This window comes from Argiope bruennichi, chromosome 7, assembly GCF_947563725.1.
Source record: "Argiope bruennichi chromosome 7, qqArgBrue1.1, whole genome shotgun sequence".
In the NCBI taxonomy this organism is placed as follows: Eukaryota; Metazoa; Arthropoda; class Arachnida; order Araneae; family Araneidae; genus Argiope; species Argiope bruennichi.
Window position 1 is genome coordinate 108,539,636 of NC_079157.1, and position 10,700 is coordinate 108,550,335.

A 10,700-nucleotide genomic window follows, 5' to 3' on the forward strand; every position below is an offset into this window, starting at 1 on the left:
GGGGAGGGGGAGTCAGGTCTGTCAAAGCAATTAAACAAGTTATGTGCGACTTTTGTTGCAAGAATATTAATGAACGAACGATTAAACACATTATTTTCTATTTTATGGATTTTGTAAAAGTACAGTAGTATAGAAAAATCAAGAATGGGATATCAATTTATCTCGCATATTTATTACTTCATCTTCACAACGCTAACGTCAATAGAAGTAATCGAATGAGATAGGTTTATTCTAATAGACAAACTTTAATAATGATAGATGATTCAAATAATGCCAGCGTCCTAGCATAGGGGTAGCGCGTCTTCCCCGTGATCTGGGCATCCTGGGCGCGAGTCCTGGTTCGGACATGGTTGTTTTTTACCCTGTGTTCTATCTGTGAGGTGTGAGAAAAAGAGCCCCCTTTAAAAAGGGGTTGCGCAAGCGAGTGTGTGAGTGTCATCTTCATATGAACTGGAAATCAGACTTCTTCTTCCGGGCACTCAGGGGTCTTTGCCCTCAGAAGCTATTGCATCCCCCTTTCCGTTGTAACGCGGACACAACATCATCATCATCATTCAAATAATAAGTGAGTGGAAATTTTTCTAGGTACCAAAATTTTTCAATTATTTCATTCCAGCATGCAAGGAATGGATTTTCATAATTACATTTTAAACCAATGAATTTATAAAAGGAGCAGATTTTATTTTTAGGTGTAAACAGTTATCAATTGGATAGAAAGTTAGTTAATAGTTTTTTTGTCTTTGCAAATAATAAAGATACCACTTTTTTCTATTTAAAAAACAGATCCACAATAGTTTAATCAAATCAATGGTATAAGCAAGTGATAAATATTTAAATATTTTTACAAGAAAAAAATAATATTAAGATTTGAAATTACGAATTCAAATGGCGTTATCTGGTGGAAAGAGTTGCATACAGGTGATATTTATGAAGATTGTATCAATGCATAGAGTAAACATTTTTTTTTATAATTATTATTTTCTCGTAACCATCCTATTCAATGCAATCGTCAAATAATTTGATCTCGAAATCTTGATTATTCTTTACCCTTTAGAACTTTCTGAATTTGTTGAAAAAGTTTGTCGCAAATGTATTTTCTTCTCTGCTAATACGTTAAGCTAAAGATGGATGGAGTTGGAGGAATATATGGTAATTGATTCTGAAATCAAAATTATAAATTTGTGTCAAATTTTAGAAACAATCCGTCCACGGGATAGTCTGTATATCATTCCATCTACATTCATGCAAACATGATTATTCAAACACTAGATGAATGAAATTTCATATACAGATAAGTCATCAGATAAATAGACATTTAAACAAACAAAAGCAATCAGAATAACGATCATCATTCATTTACTTATGAGCTACGATTTAGTTGAGCTTTCCCTTAAAAAAAGAAGCCTGCAATTTGAAATATGCATCAGATAGGAAATGAAAACAAACACACACACATATATGTGTGTGTGTGTGTGTTTATATATATATATATATGTCGAACTATTAAAATAAAATAACAATCGTTATTTCAAGTCCCAATTTCGAAAAGAAATTCAGCTCTCATTCAAAATCAGTGTTCTTATAAAAAGAAATTATGATAAAAATTACATATTTAAATCACACAAAAATTTTTAAAAAGTATCCTTTTTAAAAAAAAAAACAACTTAATAGAATTAGACAATGCATTAAAGGTGTAGGGGAACAAAACAATATATATATATATATATATATATATATATAACTACTATTAAAAAATTATTTTTGCAGAGACAAAACCAAAATTTGCAGTATATCTAATCAATTTGTAAAATAACTTAAAACTATATGAAGAATAAACTTGTATTTAAATAATTCATAAATATACATCATTTGCACAATAGCCATTCATCATAAAAAAAAAGACAGTGATTAAGAAAAAAGAGCATCTCGAAATTTCATCAGATCTGCAAAAAAATTTATTTGTGATATAGTTTCATCATGGGAAATTGATTCAATGAAGAAAAATCAAATGGTGTGATGGACAATTTTCAATATAGAGCTAACGAGTTAATTAAGTTCACCAATTTAAATAAATTATTGAGTTCATAAATTTAAATAAATTTTTTCTACATGAGTTTCTTTCATAGAAACCAGTTTTGTGAAAATACCATAATAAACACTTGGTTTATAGAAGTAACTTATTTGATGACATATATAGAACTTATAGCTTTCATATGTATTATTGAAGATGTATTTCCCGATTTCGCTTAGAAAGGCCGGGTGAGGAAGGGCAGACGACCTTTCATGAAATATTTAGAAGTCATAAACTTTCATATAAAACAAAGCAAAATCGGATCAGTAGTTTGGGGCTCTGCATCTGGTTCAATGGTTTTCTATATCATTTTAAATATACAGATTACGATATCAATCTCTACCACTAATAAAAATGAATATGTATGTATTTGGTAAGGTAGGCTCTATAAACTAGACCGTTGACTTGAAGCTATCCAAAGTGGCAAATGCATATTTTGGAAATTAGAAATGCGTACCTGGGAGGGATTTTTTCTTTTTTTTTCTTTTTGTAAGTTTGATTAAAAATCTTGTTGAAGAAGATAAACGAAATTTGCCTTTTTTTTGATAAAATTTAACAATATTAAAGCACAAAAATTGTTTTTGCCTCGCTTTAAAATTCAGAAAATATCTTTTTAATGATCCATTTTTTCTTTTTTTGCAGTATAATTTTCTATCTATTTTTTGAATACATTTTTGAAAAATGTTTTGAAGTATATTTAACAGCAATTTATTTGTTTCTTGAAGTGAAATTCTAATCATTTTTATTCTTGCTACCAAAATTTTTTTGTTCTTTGTCTTTTGTTTTCATTTTTGATGATGCAAGTATGAAGGTACGGAATAATTTTCCATAATAAGAAAGTTCTATTTAAAGTATGCTTGTTATGCATTTTTTAAAATTTAATTTACTTAGAATTAAGTTTTGGTTTCATAAGTAAGCAATAATAAATTTTTTTTCAAAAAAAATTGCATCTTTTTTTATATAATGTTGTTTAAAAAATATATTCTCTTTTTTTTATCGTTTAATGACTGCTTTCTTAATTAAATGCACTGAATTTTTTGTAGAATAAAAAAAATCTTTATTGAATAATCCTTAGAATTACTGCAAAAATTACAAAAAAAAAATCTGTAATACACATAAAATTTCAATGCTGAATGATTCTATTATCTATTCCAATATTTAATAACTTTTTTTTTGTTTCACCAAGAAAGGTTATGTATCAGATAATATTTAATCATTTGCATTTTTATAGTAAAAATTCGTGATTTAGGTGATATAACATAAAATTAAGAAGATGTACTACACAATGAACGGAACCAGTATAAGGATTTTAAAAGAGAGCATGTTATATGTTTGTGAAATTTTTAGTTCAATAATATTTTTCTGAGGAAGCTATCAAAAGTAACCTATGTAAAATATTTACTTAAAAATTTTAACAACCATTAATCCCAGCGAAGAACAAACTGGTCGTCAAAGGCGATTAATTATATTCAATATTTTTTTAGAATAACAATGCCGTTCTTTACCGTTGTTTTCCTAATGATGTTTTAAAAATAATCTTTTTATTGGGTTCTAATCGCTATTTTAAAAACAAGACTATCATTGACTGCCTGATTGAGGTCGGATACAGCGATGAAGGGAGAATTGACGGATGGGAAATGAGAGTAGTAGCATATCACCAAGTAGAGTTCCCTCCAAAATTGGAAAATTCATTGGAATTGCAATGGCAAAGAGGCTACTCAAGCGTGAAATATAAAGAGTTTTTATTGAATTTGGCAAAACTGCATCTTTTCATTATTATTATTTCGTTTGTCTTACGGCTTTTTTTTTTTTGTCACAAAATTTCAATATTAGAAATTGAAACACACAATGATCGGATTCATGGTCCCAACGGCTACACTATTTTAAAGCATCTGTAATAATTACTTATTTCTTGGCATCTTATTTCCTATATATAGATACGACTTGTCTTAACAAGATTTCAATTTTCTCTATTTAAAGATTAAAATCTGTATAAAATTACTATAAATAGTTTAGATGAAACAAATACTTCTTCACTGAAAATCAATTAAGGCCATGTTAAAATTATAATTTTCATTATCGAGAAATAACATGAGGTCGGATATTTTTTATGTGTATGAGTATATGTTAAGAACTAAATTTTGTTATTATCGCTTCGTTTTACATTATTTTACTTTACAAATGAGGTCTAAATAAAAGAATTCAATTCTTAAATAAAATAATACTAAAGTATACCAAATAATATTAAAGTATTGATGTGAAAAGAAGATATATTTGAACTCGTATATGCAGAACTTCCACATGTAAAAAATCTATATAAATATACAAAAAAACTTTTAAGAATTTTGCATTTTCAATAGAGAAAAGCTTCTTTCATTCTGAATAAAGTTTTTATATATCGCACAAAAATTTAAATATAAAAATTGAATATTAAAATTTTTGTGCGAAATATTAAAATTTTGTTGTAGTAAAAGAACATTAACTGGTTTCTTTCATATTTAGGTATATGAATAAAAATAAAAATAAAAACTGTTTTGCCGATTTTGCATGCAACAGAACTCATAAAAAAAGCAAAAGTCATTTACAAGGCAATAAACACTTACTGGCGAATCGTATTTTATTGCCAGTTTCTGTTCTACTTATTCATTTCATAAGAGTAAGGAGATATCTTCTTTAAATTTCCTATCGTGAACACGCTTCCAAACGAAAATCTTAAAATTCGGAAGAGTTGCATAATGATGAGGAGTGGGTGGGGGGATGCAAAGTGAAATTGAAACAAAAAGTATGAAATTTCAACATGCATGGTATCAACATTCCGGAAAAATTATTATTATTTGGAAATTCTTTTAAACTAATTTATAGGATACTTTTATTTTCTAAAATCTTCTAATAACTCTAAAAAAATCAATTATAAATTAATGTTTTTGATAAGAAAATGAAAAAAAAATATGCAATATGTATTTCTGCACATCGAAATTTCAGCACTTCGAATTTTTCAAGGATTTTTCAAATGCGATATATATGGATTCGACAGTAGTGCAATATTTATTCAGTAACATGAACAAAAAATATAAACCAAGGTTACTTAAAGCTTTTTCAGTAGGCAACCCTTTTTCATATGTTAAAAAGTTCACAGTCCTATTATTTGATAGGAAAAATCTTGTGATCCGAAATCAGAAAAGTATTGGGAATATAAGGCGTTAATTAATGAGATCAATGCAGTAAGGATTAGAAATTGCTTCCCACGAACTTTAATAAGTCTGTTTATTTGTCGCTTTGACTTTACGTTAACATGATAATTCAAAACTATTTTGAGCTTGACAAACAATATTTGATTTGCCGTCTTTACATCAAATGTGTAGATATTTTATCAAATTTTGAACACAATAAATTCACAGGAAATATACCTGTCTTGCTGTCCGAATATAAATGAACACGATTCAAAACGTAAGTTAATATTTGGTACAAAAATTCGGCTTTTAAAGTGTAAGCCAAATTTTGGCTCGTGTATGTCAAGAGATTGACAATCTATCGGTTTGTATTCTTACACGAATGTAAACGTGATAAATGAGAAATCCAACAACTTAGATAAATGAAATTCGATATTCGAAATTCGATTCAAAATTTAAAACCGATTTTTGTAAAATTTTGGGCCAAATTTTCAATGTGGACTGTTTGTCGGTCTGTACTTTCGTATACACTTATATTCGATGGTTCAAAAAGCTCGGTGATTTAAATAAATCAAATATGATGCAAGATTTTGTTTTTAAAAATTGCAGTTCTGTGTCAAATGTTGATTTAAATCGGCCGAAAAAAAAACATATACAACTTTCTTCATTATTCCATGAAGCACAAAACACTCAACTACAAGACTCTGAAAATAAAAATCTGAGCACTCGTAGTACAAGAGTCATAGATTTAAGCAGAGAGTGAGAGGCGATAATACCTTAGAGAGTTTGCAAGAAGTTTTGGAGATATCCCTCCTACTTGTTTCAAATACAAATGAATAAATTGCCTTCATAAAATTAATGAAATTATATTTCATCATGGCTATTTCTTTTGTTTAGTTGAATTAAAGTTCAATAGAAATGGATTTACTGAAAACGTAAGAAAATGACTACATTGCTTTCGAAAATTATGCTCATTGAAACTGATATTTGAATGTGAATATTAAAAGTGAAAACAAAACGTTTCTGTAAAAATAAGGCAGATAGCACTAATTGTTAAGTATTTTTTTGTTATTTTCATATAAATCTTCATCCAGCCTTAAATTTTAAATAAGCAGCATTCCCAACCACCCTTTTAAAAGCAGCTATAAATATTCCAATGGCAAATTATTTAATGCATATTATGTTAAAAAAAAAAAAAAAAAAAAAAAAGAAGAATTTCCCCTTCCACTTTTTTTTACATTTTCATCACATTTAGTGTTTAGATTTTAGATACGGAAATGTATAAAATGATATCGAACATTTTATACATATTTTTAATCTTGAACTTGATATCCATCTTGATAGAGAGACTGAAAGACAGTCAGTAAATTGCTCAAAAATTTGATCAGATATTCAATTTTAGTGATAAAGTTAAATGACAAAATCCCACTCATTTCACCTTATTGCATTTTTGGGCTATCCAATTTACCTATTGACAGATAGATTTCTACTTAGGGATTTTATTCATAATTTGAACAATCTATAATTTTAGTTTGAAGACAGAACACCAAATTTTATTTGTTCAACTCCATACATGTTTAGAGACAATTGTTGCTTAGCTTTGTCATACGGTGAAGAAAATTGAGTACGCATTTTGGATTACTTTTTAGTATCCAATGACGTCCAAAATTTTACACTTATCTATAATTTTGATACCAAATTTCATTCATCCGTACTTACTAAAAGACAGTTAACAAACTGATTCAAAATTTCGCAAAGTGATATGAAAATATAACATTAAAGATTTTAAATCACATTTTAGAAAGAAAAAAACATGAAAGGACAGAAAAATAATGATATGTCCAAAGTTCCGTTTATACTTGCTAAATTGCTGAGATTGCACCAAAAGCGTTATATTATGTGTCGCGCAATGGTTATATTTGGCGGAAGTATGAGGTTGGGTTGTATAACTGAAATGGCTGCCAATTGTTGCCAAATGATTACCTTCGTTACAACGTAATGTAAATTCATGTCTTAAACGATTCTATTTTTTGAGTTTCAAAGCCATTAAAAGAATATTAAATTTTTTTAATTAAAAATTAAAAGTATTTTTGATATTTCGATACATTTTTTTCCTTGATAATATCAGAAAAATTTATTACAAGAAAATGACATAATTAATTTTTATATTAAAAAAATCTCGCTCATCCTCTAATGTGAATTAACTGTTTTATAATTAAAGTGACTAAGGTTCCAGAGTTTAAAACGGACCCTGTAGTTATCGCAGAAAGGAGAAGTGTTATCTAATCGAGGCAGTAAGCTGAAAATCATGTTATATATTCATTCTAACTTGTTATTAATGACAGCAGGATCAACTTATGTAATTTAATAATATACTAAAGAAAGATAACATAGAACTGGGGTTATTTACTAATACAATTTCTGTGTTCTATAGTTTTCTAAGTTTTTCTAAAATCAAATAACTTTTCAATTTAAAAAATATGATAAATTATATTTATGTCATTGAAATATAATGAAAATTAATTTTGAATATTTCATTCAAAAGCAAGATTAAGTCAGGAGGTTTTTTTCAAGCCTATGTAGTGGTAACATTATAAGCCAGATAACAACTTCCGGAGAAGAGAGTACTCTTTTGTCTAGTGGTTATGTTACTTGGCTATGAACCCTAACGTTGCGAGTTCGTACCGCAACCCGCACATTGGTGACCCTGGTTCTGAATAAACGCATCCTTCATTCAGCTGTCGTGGCTCCCTCTACCGGCAGCAACCACTCACACACGCTCGCCGTCACCCGCCATAACGCTTGGCGCGATAATCACGTTCGTCGCTCGCCATAACTGGCGCAATAAACTCTACCGACTCACTGGTGGGGGACTATTGTAGTGGTAACATTATAAGCCAGATAACAACTTCCGGAGAAGAGAGTACTCTTTTGTCTAGTGGTTATGTTACTCGGCTATGAACCCTAACGTTGCGAGTTCGTACCGCAACCCGCACACCTACATGGCCAGTGGATTAGAGAAGAAAAGTGGCACCTAACGGGGCTTAATATGATTTTTTTGTTACTTGTCGTTCTCGACTAGTAAACAAACTTTAGAAAGAGTAAACAGCGGCCAAAGCATGATATTATTTTTTCGCCCCTTCCTGGTATTTATTTCTCTTTAAAAAATGACATAAACGCACAATTGTTTAGGTCTAGTGGTCTTATTATAGCACAAGATATTGTACAATATCTCCACGATGATATCCGATTGTTTGAATGTCGGCAACATTGTGTTGATATCGTTAACAATGTTGGAAATTTTATTCAGTGTTTTTAAAGTGTCCTCTGTGAAAGCCTCTCCCTTTGTTCCCGATCACTATAGCCACTGATAACGACTTGGCAGAAAATTGGAGCACTTGGGCCAATTTACTCCATAAGCCCTTGGACGGATCATATCATGAATAGTTGTAATTTTTTGACGTTACAAACAGAATTACAATGGGGTCAATTCACGGTCACGTGTCATGTACCAAACAAACCGTTTCTGTTCAATTTTCAACCGTTCTGCGCATGTCGTGATGTCTGCCGATAACGTTGATGAAACCATCGTTTAGTAAATATTACGCTAGCCGATCAATTATTAAAAACTTCTGATTTTTTTTAAAAAAGATATTATTTTGAATTATTTAATCCAAATTTTCGTAGTTATATAATTTTATTTCTTATATTAAAATTTTAATTAGTATTTTAAATTGAATTATTGTTTTTGCATAATTAATTAGCATCGCTTTTTAATTCGTTTGGTGCCGCTTTATTATTTCATTTCCCATATCCCTTTCTTTTTTATCCAAAGGATACATTTTGACAAATGACTATGGAAGTGTTTTTGAAAAATTATATGTGTTCTTTTTTACTTATTATTTAAATATTATTGAATGTTGAATCTTATTAATATAGTTCCCCCAGTTAATTCTTTTTAAAAATAATTATTACTCTTAGATAAGTTAATATTTTAAAGCTTACTAATAAAATTATTACATTTTTTCTTATGTAATTATTTTTATTAATATTGAGACTTTGATGTTTTGAGTTTGCTCAGAGGGAAGAACATGAAACTCAAATTAGTATATATTGAATAAATTAAGTTTACAATTTCAAATTATGAAATATAAAAGGCATAGATACCTTTTTTTAAATCTATGAAACATATGAATCAGTTATTTTATTTTAATTTGTAGAAATCTTTAAAGGAAAACAAACAAAATCACATTTTCATAATTTTTATTTACACATTACAAAAAAAAATATAGATAAAATATGTATGATAATTATTTGGAAAAATAGGATCAAATGGATGTTTTAATGCACTCGCTAATTCAAAAAAAACAAAAACAAAAAAACTATTTACTATTTATCAACATTTATTTTTCTAGACACTTAGAAATAATATAAACACAGTATTACAAGAATGTCTATGCAAATGATGAAATCAGTTTTATTCAACAGAAACATCCTAGATACTAAACAACATTTTTTTTATCATCAATAAAAACATAATGTTGAACAATATACTTTTAAAGCAGAACATTTATCAATATTTTTTAATGATAAAGTTACATTGAAAGAATATCATAAAATAAAAAAAACAAACATATAATACAGTAAATTTAATAAACAAGAATAAGGTCATGATAAATATATATATATATAGAGAGAGAGTTAAAATAGGATATAAAGAGTAGTTGAAAGAAATCCTTTTATGCTTTTACAGAATTTTATAATTCAAGATTGATATGTTAAAGAAATAGAAAAAAAAAAAAAAAGAGTCTAATATTTTCTGGAATGAATCTGTTTCTTTCTTACAGAATCCTGAAGTTCTTGTAGCTCATTTTGCAAATTGCTGATCATGTAGATTATTTCAGAAAAAGTAATAGTCTGGGAAGAAGCAGAGTACATTCCACTGAAATCAGAATTCATATAATTTTGCTTTGTAATCAATTCTCTTGCATTTATATACTTAACTAAATGACATGAGTTTTCAAAACTTAAATATATGTATATAACATTCAATTTATCAAATTAAGACCACTTTTAATAAAATACATCAATTATATATATGTTATAACAGTCAATAAGAAAATTGGATTTTCAGTAGTTAGTAAATTATTCACTTACTAAATATATCTTTAAGAAATTTATTCACTTCCACCTAAGTTTAGCATTATAACAGTTGTTATTTTTGCAACAGGAATTTGTTTACTTACATTAATTAAATTTAGATAAAAATTTTGTAGAAAAATGCAATGTAATATTCATGTAAACATTTTAAAACCTTCTAAGCATATTCAAAATTATCAGAAATTTCATCAAATGCGAATAAAGTAAATTAGAAATGCACTCATGTTTTTGATGGCAAATCACTTACCGATTTCTTTTTCTTCGAAGAGTTTTTCTAACAAATTACTGGAACAGCTATA